Source organism: Camelina sativa, chromosome 16, assembly GCF_030686135.1.
Source record: "Camelina sativa cultivar CO46 ecotype springtype chromosome 16, ASM3068613v1".
In the NCBI taxonomy this organism is placed as follows: Eukaryota; Viridiplantae; Streptophyta; class Magnoliopsida; order Brassicales; family Brassicaceae; genus Camelina; species Camelina sativa.
In genome coordinates, this window is record NC_141895.1 from 431,743 (window position 1) to 449,578 (window position 17,836).

At 35.7% G+C, this 17,836-nt stretch overlaps 1 pseudogene across 1 annotated transcript; it reads left to right on the plus strand.

Moving 5' to 3' along the window:
- Window positions 1–5,275: 5,275 nt before the first annotated feature.
- Window positions 5,276–7,581, plus strand: LOC104749056 (RGG repeats nuclear RNA binding protein A-like; annotated as a pseudogene). The gene is made up of 9 exons (XR_015585103.1): window positions 5,276–5,346; window positions 5,450–5,515; window positions 5,605–5,731; window positions 5,831–6,107; window positions 6,438–6,507; window positions 6,802–6,879; window positions 6,981–7,143; window positions 7,231–7,313; window positions 7,422–7,581. The product of XR_015585103.1 is annotated as an RGG repeats nuclear RNA binding protein A-like (transcript).
- Window positions 7,582–17,836: the final 10,255 nt, after the last annotated feature.

The window sequence follows — 17,836 nt, forward strand, 5'->3', positions numbered from 1 at the left end:
CTGGAAACGCTTTTGTTCGAATGTCTTGCCTCTCTACAAGACATTTTCGAGAAGGACTTGTACACGAGATATAGTTGGACTTTATCTGCAAGAGAAAGCTGCTTTGAAGAATCTGTTTGGGGTTGAGAAACAACGGGTTTCTCTGACTACGGACATATGGACAAGTCCTGTAACCTCTTACAACTACATGGTGATCACAACTCATTGGATCAATGCTCAGTGGGAAATGCAGAAGAGGATTCTCAGCTTTAAGGTCATCACTGACCACAAAGGCGACACCATTGCAGGACAACTGATGGATTGCTTAGAAGAATGGGGTATTGAGAAGGTTTTTACAGTGACAGTTGATAATGCAAAGAGTAATGACAAGGCGCTGGATGTTTTTAAAGATGAGTTAAGGCTGAGAGAAGGAGAAGCATTAGTTATAGATGGGGATTTCTTACATATGCGTTGTTGTGCACACATTCTGAATTTGATTGTTGGAGATGGTTTGAAAGAGTCAAATCCGAGTATTGTTGCCATCAGAAATGCAATCAAGTATGTGAGATCATCTTTTTCTAGGCTTAGGTCTTTTGCAATGAGGTGTGAAACAGGAAAAGTCAATAGAGGTAGCTTGCCATTAGATGTTATCACATGCTGGAACTCGACTTATCTTATGTTAAATTCTGCTTTGAAGCTGAGAGTTGCGTTTGAGAAGATGGCGGCTGAAGACAAACTCTATTGTGATTATTTTGAGGAAATGGAGGAGAAGACAAAGAAAAAGAGAGTTGGACCACCTGTTGATTCTGATTGGGAGGAAGTTTCAAGATTGGTGAAGTTTCTGAAAATCTTCTACAAGTGTACTTTGACCTTCTCAGCTTCAAAGTCAGTCACTTCTACACTATGTTATAGTGAAATTGTGGACATCGAGAGGAGTCTCATTGCTAAGTGTGGCAGCTCCGATGAAAAGATCAGAAAGCAAGCTCATATCATGAGAGATAAGTTCGAGAAATACTGGGATGGATTGCATAACATGAATCCTCTAGTGATTATGGCAAGTGTTTTTGATCCTCGCAATAAGTTGAAGTTTGCTTCCCTCTGCTTCGATCAGCTATATGGTAAGGACACCATAGAGAGTAAGCACCTTAATTCTTCAATAGAATTGGCAATGAAGAAGTTGTATGAGGATTACAGTTCCAGGCTGAGCCAAGCAGTATACAACAAAGCTCCTACAATGTCTGACCCGCCTGTCATGTGTGACCTGTCGGATGATGAAGATTATGAGCGGATGGACACACTTTACAATCAGATGGTTGACTTAAGGAGAACTGAAGATGGCTGCAGTGAGTTGCAGATTTATTTGTCTGAAAAAACCGAGGTAAGAGCTGAAAATAGTTTGGGGTTGCCTTATGATGTTTTGAGCTGGTGGAGGTGCAATAGCTTGAAGTTTCCGATCTTGTCAGAACTTGCTAGAGATGTTCTATCAGTTCAAGTCTCATCAGTGGCTTCTGAGTCTGCTTTTAGTACAAGTGGCTGAGTGTTGGACCCTTATAGGAGTTCTTTAACTCTTTACATGGTTGAGGTTTTGATATGCACCCAACAATGGTTAAGGTGTTCATATAAATCAGAAGTACAGATAGCAAACTTGGTGCAAATGCTGGAAGAAGTTGAGTTTCTTGAATCTCTTGGTAAGTAAAATTAAGTCTCATGTATTCTGATTTTTTTGCTTTATAAAACTCTTATGTACTTATGATTTTGTTTCCTTGTGTAGATGAAAGGAATTCAGCGGCAGCTCCAACATGATTCATCATAATGGGAGTTTGGTATGTTTTCTTTACTTTTCCCTTGCATAGTTAAGGTTTAGTTTATTAAGGTTTGAACTGTTAAGAGTCTAAATCAAAACCTTACCAAGCTTAACTACCTAAGTCTCTACTCTTGTTTGATTTATGTCTTTATCAGATTCGCTAACTCTTTGTTATGGTTTTCAAATTTTCATGATGCGTAGGTAGGTAGAGGCTGCGTCTTTTGACTACTTTTTGATGCCGATAAGCAAAGCCTAATTAACAACGGACTGGGATACTACTGACTTTCATCTAAGCTGCTCTTTTGACTACTTTTGGATGTGGAGTTGCATGCTTATGTGTAATGACTAACGTGTTTGATGGTTCTATAATGATTTTTTGGTACAATGCTAGCTTAAACTTGATGCAATGCTAGCTTATCAGCTTATGTAATGGTCTCTAATGATTTTTTGGTACTTTGCTAGCTTACATATGATGTAATGCTAGCTTATCATAATGGTCTGTAATGGTTCCCAGATGTAAGACAAGGAATTGTCAAGTATTTATACTTGTTTTGGCTCTTTTATTAGGTAATTTCGGGTGGAATTAACCGAAATTTGAAATGTTTCGATTAATTTCGGAAGACAAATAAAAATCGATAACCGATCCGTATAAACCGAGTACCAACCGACCTGAACCAAAATCTGGTTCGGTTAAATTTTTTCAAACCCAAAATTACCTCAAAATCGAAAGACCCGACCCGAAAAACCCGACTTCACCGTTTGCCCAGGACTAAAAAAATAGTCAAACCGTCAATCAAATACAATACTAATAAGAAGATATCCGCTTAATTTGTTGGCATGGATCCCTTGAAAGATCCCTCAATATATATTACTCTTTATAAAAAGACTATTATTGTGTATTTGTGTTGCATTGTATGTATAATAATAATAATAATAATAGTCTCTTTGTTCCTTTGTTAAAAAAAAAAAAAAAAAGTCTCTTTGTTCAATATATATTTTTTTTCTCAAACAAAGGTGTGTGTATCTCTCTTGTTCCTAATAAATAGTACTAGATACGACGAAAAGAAGAATTAAAAAGACGTATTTTAGAGACGGTGTGTGTGTTGTCTATTCCCCAATCAAATCTCAATTCTTTTATTGGACGGAATGAAAGTATTTTAAATAAAGTATTTCTACATTTTTTACTTGCATCCCTTTTTTTATATAAAAAATATACTTTTAGGGGAAAAGAAAAAGACTACGGACAAATTGGACACCGTAACAACATCTACTTTACAACAGATGTTCAGCCGCTTGGATTATTATTACTTTCGAAAGACCAAATGTATCATCTTCTTTTTATCAAAATGACTAGTTTTACATAATCATGTATTAAAAATCTTCCAACTTACAAATCATCAATTATTAGTAACTCTGCTTACATTTTTTTAATTCCCGACTAATCATCAATCTCAGATTTAATTACTAGGTGGTACTAAACTGTTTTGTTCTCTGTTTTTTTGTGTGATCGTATTATGCAGTTTATGGGTCTGATTTTGTGATCGGTATGCATCCATGTTAGTTTAGTAGATTATTTGTATATGTTGTAGTCAAATACTTGTGATGCAGTTGAACAATACCACCAAAAATTTAGACGCAATGAATATTTTTAACGAAATAGTCAAAACCATACCAGTATTTTTAACACATGTTGATGGCGTTTCAAGAATTGAGAAGTTTTGAATTTGTTTCTCAAGGAAGAAGCTATACGAATTTTATGCTAGTAAAAAACATGGCATTACGATGATATTATTTAGCAGATGACACAAAAAGAAAATAGAACAAACAACGATTCAATTTCTCTTTTTGATGAGATTTCTCTACCTATTAACTTTGTTACTACTGTCAAAAATCAAAAGGTGAAAGTTAAGTAATATCGATCAATTCTAGCCAAAGGCCAAAGCTCATAAATGGGAGGGTTACTTATTATATTGTTTGGCATAAAAAAAACGTACAAAAAAAAGAAGAAGAAAGATAATGGACCGAACAACTATAATGGGCATTCACCTTAAACTATACTATTAAACTCAAATCATATTATCTCATCTCTCACCTCTCGTGACGTGGGTCGTGGGATAAAAAAGAAGATGACGGTTGTAAACGGTAAAAAGGTAAATACATTTTGTTACCGTTGTGACGACTAATAATAAAGAAAAAAAGGAAATACGAGAAACAGATCTCTTAAAATTTCCTTAAAAACTAAGTTTATGTGACCGTTGCAATCAAAAAATTTCCTTTTTTGTTTTGTTTGAAAGCCATGGGAGCTTATTACTACTGTATGTTGTGATTGCATATCATCTCAAAAGGCGTAGTAATGTCTGACAAGGATAACGGACTCTTGTACGAGATCCCTCTGCTCTTCTATGTTCTCACCCTTTGGATCGCTCTCTTCTCTTTTTAGAATCCACCGTGAGCTTCTCAGTTTCGTCGTCTTACGGTTTTATCACGTTTTTTTTTTAATCTCGGATGATTGATTCTCTTTAAAAGAGTTATTGTGTTTTTGATAATTTACTAATCTTAGATTTTGTGATAAAGTTTGATTTATAATGGGAGTATGTAAGCAAAAATATCTTAGGCAAAAATGGGAAAAACAAATAAATCAAAAATGGTCATTATGCTAAGAAATAGTATATCTTAAGCTAATAAATTTTTATATCTTACAGCCACGTGTTTACATGTGAATGGGTAGCGTTTTAGAGTAAAATGGTAAAAAAAAAACTTGCGCCTGATTTTTTTTTGTTTTCTTCTCTCTCTCTCTCTCTCGCGATGTCTCGTTATCTCCGATGGCGACAGAAGGGATCTTGATCTATCTCATTTGATTTTAGAGGAGAATCGAGAAGGAACTCTCTCTAATCCGCTGGTTATCATCTGCAAATCGGAGTTTGGTTGGAGAATCTAGCTTTTTGTTGCGATCGATGTCGCTGTTCTGATTCTTAGCTGTGACGAGAGACCTAACGTGCCGTTGAGAGTTTGGGTTGTTGGTTATGGGTTTCAGTGTGGTTTACATATGGCTTGTGTTTTTGTTGAGTATAGGCGGAGGAGACGGCGGCGTGGGAGAGGTTTGCGTCACCGCTCTTCTTCTTATGAGGATGATGGTCTCTTGGGTTTACGAATTCGTCGTAGCAGAATGTTTCGTTAGCTCAATTGGAGGATAGAGGAAGTACTAATATGTATTGATTTCTTTTTTAGCAGATTTGGATTAGATCTGTGCTTTGTTTGATCTGGAATCAGTGTGTATATACATTTTGAATTTGTGGAATCTAAGTTTTTTTATAGGTTAATGTTAGTTGATGCTGTATATGTATATGTGAATCCATGTAACTTTTCATGTGACCTTTTTCATACTGATCAAGAACAATGGTCGCAATTGATCTTTTTTTGCAGTGTCTTAGAGAAATTTTAGGCTATTTTGATGCTTCTTTATTATTTTTCTGAGTTTCCTATCTCTGAAATTTTTGTTTGCTGCTGTCTTGCTCATCTCCGAATCATAAAGCTTTTGGATCCCGTAGCGGTACTTGTCGTGGGTAATTAAGCTTTTTTTTTCTTCTTTCTTCTGTCCACTACTTTGGTTACTGCTTTGTTGTTTAACTTCTAATATTTGTGATCTTTTTGTTTTGTTTTGTTTAGTACTGATCTAAAACGTGAGGGTGGTGGTCGTGGAAACTGGAGAACTACTGAAGATGACATTGCTCCGTAAGCATCCTGGTCTTCAGTTTAATTTTCCATTCCATATGTCTTGAACTCTCTAGGCTGTTTAAAAACTAATATTTGTGATACATTAGAGCTACTGAGGAACCCACCATGGAGGTTGAGAAGAGCCCTGTTGCTGAGAAGCAAGGAGGTGAGGATGAAACCGCTGATGCAACCAAAGAAGCCGAAGAGCAAGCACAGAAAGAAGCTGAAGACAAGGTACCGTCATCGATTACAGCTATTGCAATATCTTATGAACTCTTATGTAAAGTTTTCATGTTTGCTAATTAGAAAAACTCATATTGTTTGTTGTAATAGGAGATGTCTCTGGAAGAGTTTCCAGAGTATGAGAAAATTCTGGAGGAGAAGAAGAAGGCTCGCAAGCCACTAAGGTCGAGGAAAGAAAAGTTGACACCAAAGTGTTTGAGTCCATGCAACAGCTTTCTAACAAGAAGACTACCGAGGAGAAAATCTTCGTCAAGCTGGTCCAAAATCTTATACAAGTTGCCGTAATGGAGCAATAGTTAATCCTTTGTATCTTTTTCAGGGATCTGACATGGACAAACGCAAAGATGCTGCCAAGAAGACCAAAAAGGTCTGCCTTTTTTCTTTTTTGCACTCTTAACGTAAATACTCCACAAGTAGTTCCCTCTGTTTAGATCTTTTTTGAAGCACAAACTGATTTAAGATTAGGAAGAACATGATTGTAAATTCATGTTTTACTTGTACTTAAAGCAAGTTTTTGAAAAATAATTAAGAACGTTTGAATTAAGAACTTTACCATTGGAGGTATATTTTCCACTTGTATCTTATGAAAGTTATTAGCTTTGAATTTGTATTTTATCTATTTAAAATAATGCTAACATATTTGTTTACATGTTTACCATTGGAGATGCCCTAACTCCTTAACAGTTTTCCCTCTCAGCAGGATTGGTCTGAGGCATCATGATCAACGATGTAGAAGACAGCAGCAGAGCTATATAAGTCTTAGGAAGGTTATTTTTGCAATAATTTCTTTTTTTGTTATTTGCATGTTCTGTGTCGCAAAGATTGTAGATTGCTAATTCGATAGTATCATCAAAGCATACGACTCTGTTAGTACTAGAACCAAAGATATATATATATATATATAGAAGCTGTGTGTTAGTTACTTAGTTAGGGAGGGATGCACAAACAGAGAGGAGAGACAAAAGTTATATATACATATGGTAGTTCTAGTTAATTACTTGGTGGGATGGGCACTAGGGGGAGAAGAATCTGCTGATCATCAAGTGGTGCTCCTTTAACAGATGTCATGTCTTTGCCTGGACTCTTTGCTGAAAGAAAGAGCCATAGCTGCTGCTGCCATCTCAATAAATATATTGGAGGTATGCATCCAATTCCTCTAGCAATTGTGGTATATGATGATGCAAGCTAAGTGTTAAAAAATTTATGTTAATGAGGATGGATTTAATTGAATCACTTTCAGGAATATGATATGGAATCCCTTAAGGCAACTGATGTGAACCGTTGACTCAGAGCAGCTATAAGGTACATATATGGTCGTGGCAGCTTCTTCATCTGATGATGATATTCCTCGGGAAATCGAAACCATATGTCAAATTGACATGCACATGTCTGAAGATGACATTGTAAGTAGTACTTTCTCCAGAGAATGTCTTTAGCAGAGACTGTGAATTCTGATGATGATCGCTGCAACAACATTACATTATGCATAGGACTAAGATTGATCAGAGCTGAAAGCATATCATCGTTCGATTGATTGAATGATCTCCATCGATCCCAAGAGAGGTATTAGCAGGTTCGTAATAGTCGTCTTTTAGTTTGATCTTGATGGGACGTAAATAAAGATGCTATCTCTGACTTTGATGCGTTTTCTTTTGTACTATGTGTAACAAACTAATGGCAGCTACTCTCTCTCGTTTATGGTGTCGAGTTTCAGAACAACCGTGACTCGCCTCAGGATGATTTTTTCAAAAATCATGTTTTGAATATTTTTTTGTTATTTCAACTAAAAGAATTTTATTTTACAAAAACGTTTTTATTAATAAAAAAAATATATTGTCAAACTTAAGTGTTAAATTTAAATATTTAACAAAAACGTTTTTTTTTGTTATTTCAATTCTACTCATTTAAAACGTATATGTAAATAGAAACACAACGTAATTCGTAAATAAGAAACATGGGGTTTTATTAAATATGGGGTTTTATTCGTAAATGAGACATTCTAGAGACATTTATAATTCGTAAATAAGTAGTACAACAATGGCAATGGCTTGGCCATATCTTTATCCAACACACACAACAACGTTCAACAACGTTGGTTGCTGCTCATAAATCATTACTAGATTTTAACCCGCGGTACACCGCGGGAAGATATATTTAAACTAAAATATGAAAATTATAAGCTGCATTTTTTTGTTAATTTTTGTTTAATTTATTTAGTATTTAAAATTGTATAAGTGTATTTTGATAGTTAATACTAGGATTTAACCCGTAGTATACAGAGAAATAATTTACTTTTACATAATCATAATTTAATCAAGTTAATTAAATATGTCTAATATTTTAATATTGATAAATACTTTTAATGAATAATTGTGTACTACCAAAATAATGATATTTCAAATTTACATTAATACTAATCCAAACCCGTGAAGCTATATAACCCTGTGAATTTGAATGATAGACCAAAAATAAAATAAGAAGTATTGAATCGAGAGAAAAGTAAACAAAAAGAGAGAGATAGACATTTATAAAGCATAAAAACTTTTAAAAAGTCAGCTATTTTAGACTGTTTTCCATCAGCAAAAGAACGTAGAGGTCACAATCTTATCTTTCAGCTGTGGCATGGGATGATGGGAGGCATAGGAACTGCTCTAGATTTGGTGATCACTCCATGACATCTCGACATATTTCATCACAGTTGTATATGTGCAGCTGCCAAATGAGCATAGCAAATAGGTCCATCTTTTTATGTTGCTGGTGATACTAACTTGAGAATAGGAGTCAACATTATTTATAGGTGGATATATTCAACTTACAGGTGGACATATTCAACTTAATCTCATTAATCACCACATTCAATTCTAAAATACTATAATTTTGTCCCAAATTTCTATATATAAAATCGTATAAAAACAAATTAATAACTATAAAATCGCATAATATATATATGGGAATATGCCAAGTTTATATTATTAGATAATTTTGATTGATTATAAGTCATTAATTTTTTTAATATGATTTTATATATAGAAATTCGGGACAAAATTATTGTATTTTAGAATTGAATGTGGTGATTAATTAGGAAGATAGAAAATCAAATGTAGCTGATTTATAGGCTCCTCATAAATTTATATTTTAAATCGATTATTGTAAAGAATTTGTAGAGAGATTTTAGGAGAATGAAATTTGGAAATTTTATTTCAGATTTAATAAAGAAACAAATTAGGAAATTTTTTTTTGTTTTATAATTTTATTAAAGAAAATATTAAATTACAATGGCATGAGATATAAATAATTCTCAACTTCAAGCCTTCTTTGCTAAAGTTGCTGTGAAAATAATAATATAGATTATTCATATTCCCTTATAAGTAGTTTAGAAAAACAATGGAGAAAAATAAAATAGTATCTCAACCCAAAACAAAACCATAAAATAACAAAAAACAAAACCATGAAAATATCAACACACTAGAAAGAAGAATACCAAACTACTAATACTAGAAGAACGAAGTCAAAGTCTTGTATTTTAGTTTGGGTACTCTTCTCCATCTCAATCCAATTTCTTCGACTCGTTTGTGGGTTCCACCACAAATTTGACCTTCATGGGGAAAACGAATACGTACGCAATTGTGAGAATGGCCCAACAAATCCTGACCACACAAGCCATCAACAAGACATAAATAAAACTTCATGTTATTATGTTTGCTGCAGATAGTTTGAATCTTTTAAATTTACTGTGTTGCCTTAAATAAAACTTCATGTTATTAGGGAGACATGGAACTCCCAACTCCCTTGACAATTCTGAGGCAATGTTGATCGTCAGTGAGAGAAATAAAATATACATATAAATTTCCAGAAAACACTCCCTTAAAATCAAACATAGAGGCGACATGGGTGATGGGTGCAACCTGTCGTTGGTATGTAGAGGAAATTAAAGGCGTTATAGAACCAAGAATAAAGAACAATTAAAAAAAAAAAAAAAAATCACATGTACAGTTGGGATCGAGAAGGTGACGAACATATATATGTACCTTCGCAATAAAATAGTTGAAGCAGTTTCTGTCGGTTTTTAGTTAGGGATTAAAGTTGGTTTAACTTCGTCTTTTATACATTTTATATTAAGGTGAACAAACGGGTATACAAATCATACAATATCGAGTGAATCGTTTTTAAAAAGGAAATATACGTAAAAATATGTGAACACACATGTGAATTTTTTTGGAAAACACACTTTTTCGTGTATATATTTTATTTTCATTTTTACATGCAGTTATATGTAATATACATATATATCATTTTTTTTTGAACTAAATATACATATATATCATTACATGTGAATTATTTGGAAAGTATAACGACCAGTTATCAATATATATAGTCTAATTGAGAAGTCAACTAATTATGCTCGCATGCATATATAGGTAAGGAAACAAGTTATATTTTTCCTTTTCTAATGCATAGATTTTTTTAACAACTTTAACAATTTTACTAAAATTCATCAATGAGATTCAAATCCTTTTTTATGTTTTTTTTTTTTTTTTTTTTTTCATTTTGACCATCCTATTTTTTATTTTTTTTTGTAGGTATATATAGTTAATTACTCGATAGTAAGATAGAGATTTTTGTCATTGTCCATTTGAATGAGAAGATGATTTATTACATGTTAACTTTAGGTAGACTATTTGACTGTTATCATTTATCACGTATCAGTTTAGAAAATGATGTAGTAAAAACTCTTAGACAAAACGAGACAAAAATAAAAGACTAGAAATGAGGTTTACCTGTCATAAATTCAGAAAAAATGGAGAGAATATGCTTTACAAAATTATGACTTACCAAAAAAGAAAAAAACGAAAATTATATTAATGTTATAAACCAGTTTACGGATGGACTCCATAATCAGCCCATACATGGTCCGTACATGGTCTGTGTCCGTCCAAGGCCATAAGGCCCATCTGCCTTATCCTTTTATCTAGGTCGGTTTAGTATTCCTAATATAATTGGGCTTTGCCCTTGACTATATATATGTAACCTCGAGTTTGATCAATGAATAAGAACAAGAGAATTCCTTCATTCGATTCTCTAGTTTACAACACGTTATCAGCACGATCGTTTCTAAAAATCCAGCTGAGTAAAACCCTAAAACCCTAACCGCTGCCGTTCATCTTTCTTCTTCCACCAAAACCCTAAACCGCCATCTTTCTCCTCTTTGTTCGAAACTAACTCCTGTTCATGAGCAAAACTGTGTTCGTGATCAAGTTCTATCCGAAACCTGTTCGAGGTTGGTTCGCGGTTCCGGGGTGAGTGCAGTACGTGAGCGGTGCAAGGAGCGGTTTGAGATCTGTTCGTAGGAAAGCTGTTTGCGGTTCTGTTCGAGGTTCGTGAGAGATATCTGAGGTCTTTAGCTCCCAGGTCAAAACCGGTCAGACCCTTTTTGGTGTTAAGGTAATATCGAAACTTATGGGACCATATAATCGAACTTGAATCTAAAACTATTGAACCTTAAAATCCTGCAACTGCACAAACTAATAAAAGGTTAAAAACTATGATTTCTATGACCCTAAAATCGGATTTGTTTGTCATGGATTGTTTGTTGCTTGTTTGTTTATTGCATGCATCATAAGTATAAAAATCAGATCATGTATACAATATCATAAAATCGGGTATTGCATAAATTGTTTATTGATGCATGAACCCTAAAATCGAATTTGGTAGACTTGTTTTAGGTTGCTAAAATTCGAACCTAGTTCCTATTAGGAGTAGGAAATTTTGCTAAGTTAAAAGAAAATTTAATCTAATGATTCTAAGAATTAAAATCGATTTAGGTGTTTGAGAAATTCAAACCCTAAACCAAAAGGTTTAAGAAAAATCGGAAATTATTATGCATAAAATAAATTTGGATAATTTCTAAATTAATTATAATTATTAACTTAAAAGTTTAAGGAAATATTTCCTAAAATTTATCATTATCCAATTTTAAGAAAAAGGAAATTTCTAAAAACATCTAAGAAAAGGAAATTGTTGCATGCTAGTTTCTATCTAGTTTTGTTTGTTTTTCATGCATACCAAAAGCCGAAAATAATAAGTGAAAGGCAAGGCATGGTTCGGTCTTAAATACCGCATAGCCTAAGGCATGGTTCGGTCTTAAATACCGCATGACCTATTAATTGATTGCATGGTTCGGTCTCAAACACCGCATGCTAATGATCGGTTGTCTATTTCTGTTCTATGCAGATGGCAAGGCTTAACAACCTAGACTATGCTGCCTTGAATGCTTCTGGAGACAACTATCTGCAATGGGCATTGGACACTAAGATCATGCTGAAGTCCAATGACTTATTTGAGTGCATTGAGGAAGGTTTTGAACCATCTGACAAACAAAAGTACAAGGCCATTATGCATATGCGCCATCACCTTGCTGAGAGTCTTAAGAACCAGTACCTCATCATAGAAGATCCTTTTGACCTTTGGACAGAGCTTAAACGCAGATACGGACACCAACGAACGGTGCTCCTACCAAAGGCTCAATTCGATTGGAAAAACCTAATGATTCAGGATTACAAATCCGTGGATGAGTATAACTCAGAGCTTTTTAGGATTGTCTCACTCCTTAGGTTGTGTGGTACTAAGGTCACCGAGAAAGAGCTACTAGAGAAGACATTGTCTACTTTTAGCCCTAACAACATATTGCTTCAACAACAATACCGATAAAAGGGTTTTGAAACCTATGGGGACCTAATCTCATGTCTACTGCTAGCTGAGCAGAACAATGAATTGTTGTTGATGAACAGTGCTATGAGACCTCCTGGTACAGCTCCATTACCAGAAGCACACAAGGTGGATGTGGTAAAGCAAAATCCGAATGAGCCTAAGGAGCCCAAAGAGACCAACTATGTCCACAGAGAAAGACACTATGGTCGTGGTCGTGGTGGCAGAGGACGTGGTGGTCGTGGGCAATTCCAGGCTAGCCGTTTTGACGGTAATGGCCGTGGAGGCCGCGGACGTGGTGGTAGGGGCCGTGGGTCCTTTAAACCACAATCCAAGGCTAAATATGTTTGTCACCGATGTGGTATGTCTAACCATTGGGCCAAGAATTGCAGAACACCTAAGCATCTTATTGATGCATATCAAGAAGTCTTGAAGAAGAACCCATAAGCCAACTATGTGCATCTTGATGGTGAAGATGACTTCGACCATGAGAATGATGATTCACTAGCATATGAGACTTCCGATTGCCTTAAAGATGATGACTAAATTTCGATTTTATTTTTGGTTTAATTTTATGATTTTATGGTAATGTATTGGATAATTATTTTGGTTTAAATTCAATGATTTTATTTCAATATTTATTTGCTTGTTTTATTAAAGTTTAAAACAAAATTATTGTCATTATAGAAATGGATGAGGATATGAATATACTAGTGGTGGACAGTGGATCCAGCCACACAATATTGAAGGATAAAAGATATTTCATAGACCTCATAATGAAAAGTGCCAATGTTAGTACAATTGCGGGTATAGCAAGCTTAATAGAAGGATACAGCCAAGCTCATATATTATTACCTAATGACACACATATTGAAATAAGTGATGCCTTGTACTCACCCAGCTCTAAGAGAAGCTTATTGAGTTTTAAAGACATTCGGTTGAATGGTTATCATATTGAAACAAAGGGTGAAGGTAGCAAAGAATTTCTATACATTACCGAAATTGTAAATGGACATAAGAAGGTCCTAGAGACTATACCTGCACTAGCCACTGGTTTATACCATGCTAAGATTAACATGATAGAAGCTAACTTGGCAAAGCACAAAATGTTCAATGAACAGTTCACTCTATGGCATGACCGGCTTGGCCATCCGGGTACGAACATGATGCGTAAACTGATTAATAGTTCAAATGGGCACAACCTTAAAGAGAGAAAAGTTATCCCTAAAAATATCACATGTATAGCATGTGCACAAGGGAAACTTATTATACGGCCATCACCAGCCAAAGTCCATAAAGAGACTTTAAACTTTCTGGAAAGGATACAAGGTGATATATGTGGACCAGTACACCCACCTTGTGGGACGTTTAGATATTTTATGGTTATGATCGATGCATCAACCAGATAGTCACACATTTGCTTGTTATCCACAAGGAACCTAGCATTTGCTAGGATGTTAGCTCAAATTATAAGACTAAGAGCACACTTTCCAGATTTTTCCCTTAAGACTATACGTTTAGACAATGCTGGTGAATTTACATCCCAAACGTTTAATGATTATTGTATGTCCATGGGCTGAGTGTGGAACATCCTGTGGCACATGTCCATACACAAAACGGATTAGCTGAATCCTTCATTAAACGAATACAATTAATTGCTCGACCATTGCTAATGAGATCGAAGCTTCCTGTGTTGGCTTGGGGACACACAGTTTTACATGCTGCAGAACTTATACGCATCAGGCCATCTAGTGAACACAAATATTCACCATCCCAATTATTAACGGGTCATGAGCCAGACATATCCCATCTCAAAACATTTGGTTGTGCCGTTTATGTACCTATTGCTCCACCACAGAGAACTAAGATAGGACTTCAAAGGAAGATGGGAATATATGTTGGATATCAGTCTTCCACCATTATAAAGTATCTTGAGCCAACCACAGGAAATTTATTTAAGGCCAGATACGCGGACTGTCAATTTACAGAATTCGAATTCCCTATGTTGGGTGGAGAGACTAGCAAGCTGGTTAAAAAATTAACATGGAATCAAACATCCTTGAATTGGCAAGATCCTCGGACTCTAGCCTGTGATGCAGAGGTCCAGAAAATCATACATTTGCAAAAGCTAGATATACAATTGCCAGATTCCTTTGTTGACCCAAAGAGAGTAACAAATTCGTACATACCAGCTTGTAATGCACCAATACGTATTGATGTTCAGAAGGAACACAATAATCAAGTTGCTACAGAGTCTAAGCCACGTTTGAAACAAGGTAGACCATTAGGTTCCAAAGATAAGAACCCTCGGAAGTCTAAAGGTGCAAAACAGACCGAGATTAAGGGAATTACAGAAAATACAGACATAGCCGCGGCAAAGCCTAAGGTACCAAATGAGGTTTGGGACGCTGAACCTCAAGATCCTGAAGGTGTTGATAATAATGAGATCTCAATAAATTATATCATGTCTGGAATTCAATGGAACCGTAAAGATGTCGACATCGATGAAATATTTGCATACAAGGTAGCACTTGAGATAAATGAGGATCATGAACCCACGTCTATATTAGAGTGCACTCAAAGTAAAGATTGGCTAAAGTGGAAAGAAGCCATTAACGTGGAGTTAAACTCTTTAAAGAAGAGAAGTGTGTTTGGTCCGATCTTAAGGACAACACCTGAAATAAAGCCAGTTGGACATAAGTGGGTTTTTGTAAGGAAGAGAAATGAGAAAAATGAAATCGTGAGATACAAAGCACGGCTTGTAGCACAAGGATTCTCTCAAAGACCAGGAATGGACTATGAGGAGACATACTCCCCTGTGATGGATGCAACAACATTTAGGTACTTAATAAATCTGGCTATAAGAGAAAAACTGGATTTGCGGTTAATGGATGTTGTAACCGCATACTTATATGGTCCACTAGATAATGAAATATATATGAGATTACCAGAGGGTTTTGAGCTCAAAGATAAGAGTGGTTCTCGAGAACAGTACTGCATTAGGCTGAACAAATCCCTTTATAGAGTGAAACAGAGTGGTCGAATGTGGTATAACCGGTTAAGTGAATATTTAGCTAAAGAAGGCTATAAGAATGACCCAATCAGTCCATGTATATTTATAAAGAAGTTTGCAAACAAAGGGTTTGTAATTATAGCAGTTTATGTGGATGATTTAAACATCCTTGGGACCTCTGGGGAAATCACCCAAACAGTCGAATATCTAAAGAAAGAATTTGAAATGAAAGACCTAGGCAAGACAAAATTATGTTTGGGATTACAGCTTGAGTACATTGGTAATGGAATCCTTGTGCATTAAAAGGCATATACAGAAAAAGTACTCAAGAGGTTTAAAATGGACCAAGCTCACCCATTGACCAGTCAATAGTTGTTAGAAGCTTAGACTTGGATAAAGATCTATTTGGTCCAAAGAAGGCCGATGAAGAAGTTCTCGGACCTGAAGTGCCATACCTCAGTGCTATAGGAGCGTTAATGTTCTTGGCTAGCCACACTAGACCGGACATATGTTTTTTCGTGAACCTCCTAGCAAGATTTAGTTCTTGTCCGACTAAAAGGCACTGGAACGGTATTAAACATGTGTTGCGTTACCTACAAGGGACGGTAGATTCTGGTTTATATTATACTAACTATAACAAAAAAGGTTTAGTTGGTTTTGCTGATGCAGGTTATCTATCCGATCCACATAATGGTAAGTCTCAAACAGGTTACGTATTTACACACGGTGGTACGGCGATCTTGTGGCGTTCTATGAAGCAAAGTATTGTGGCCACTTCGTCTAACCATGCGGAAATCCTAGCAATTCATGAAGCCGGACGAGAAAGTGTATGGTTGAGGTCGACGACTCAACACATCAGGGCGAATTGCGGTATGGTCGAGGACAAGGAACTAACCGTAATCTATGAAGACAATACGGCCTGTATCGCACAGCTCAAGGAAGGTTACATCAAGGGAGATCGGACGAAGCATATCTTACCGAAGTTCTTTTTCACACACGAACTACAAAAGGCCGGAGAAGTTCAAGTGGTGCAAGTGCAATCATGCGACAACTCAGCCGATCTCTTCACTAAGGCATTACCGACAACAACGTTCAAGAAGCTCATGCACCAGATTGGATTGCGGAGGCTTAAGGACTTAGAGTGATGCTTGGAACAAGGGGAGCAATGCGTGTTGTACTCTTTTTCCTTCACCGTGGTTTTGTCTCATTGAGTTTTCTTGGTAAGGTTTTAATGAGGCAGCACCCTCTAGCATATTGCAACGATCCCTTAGCATCGGCATGGTTATGTCATCCAAGGGGAGTGTTATAAACCACTTTACGGATGGACTCTATAACCAGACCCATACACGGCCCGTACATGGCCTGTGTCCGTCCAAAGCCATAAGGTCTATCGGCCTTATCCTTTTATCTAGGTCGGTTTAGTATTCCTAATGTAATTGGGCTTTGCCCTTAACTATATATATAACCTCGAGTTTGATCAATGAATAATAACAAGAGAATTCCTTCATTCGATTTTCTAGTTTACAATAATTAAATTATTTTTTTTGCAATCCTGATTTCTGAAAACTCCTGCAAACGGCATGAGAAACATAATGGCATCATGACTCACCATGAAGAGGTGGAAAATGTAAAATAAATTGTTGTTTTAATATCTGGTCTTTTATCCCCTATATAATAGGGTACATACTACGTACGTACGTTTATACGTGTGTAGAATTTGGATTATTTATAACGCGCATATTACACATTTTTTTTTATTATCATTAAGTCACAACTAGCCGGTCCATAAGTCAAATTCCTATATTCGTAAGAACCGGGATTCGATCCTGGGTGTGATAGTCCTTTCTACAAATGAACTTATCTCTTACTACTGCACTAAAATCACTTCACGCGCATATATACATTTATATTACATATGAATGGGGAATAAGTTTTACAAATGGAGTAATTGTTATTACAAAAGAGAAAATAATAAAAAATAAATAGCAAAAGGAAGATTTAGTAGCGTGTAAATTACACAGGGTGTAAATAATATTAATGAGCCTACGAGCATGAAGTAATGAGTGCACAGACTAGCTTCCTTACCTTTCACCGCCAATAGTCTATTGACACGTATCGTCATCGGTGCATTGAAATTGTTACGACGGCCCGGATTGAACTTTGAACGAAGGCACAGAGAGAACAAAAAAGCGAATTTTCACCTCATTGAGAATCATCCAACCACAAAATATCAGATTAAACGTCAAACCAAGCCCGGTCACAATGTGGTGGCCTCGGTAAGAGAGTTGTTTGCCGTCATGTAGGAGTAGATGATGTAGAGATAAGCATTAAACACAACAAATGACAAGAAAACCGGAGGTGGGATTGGCTTAGCGTAA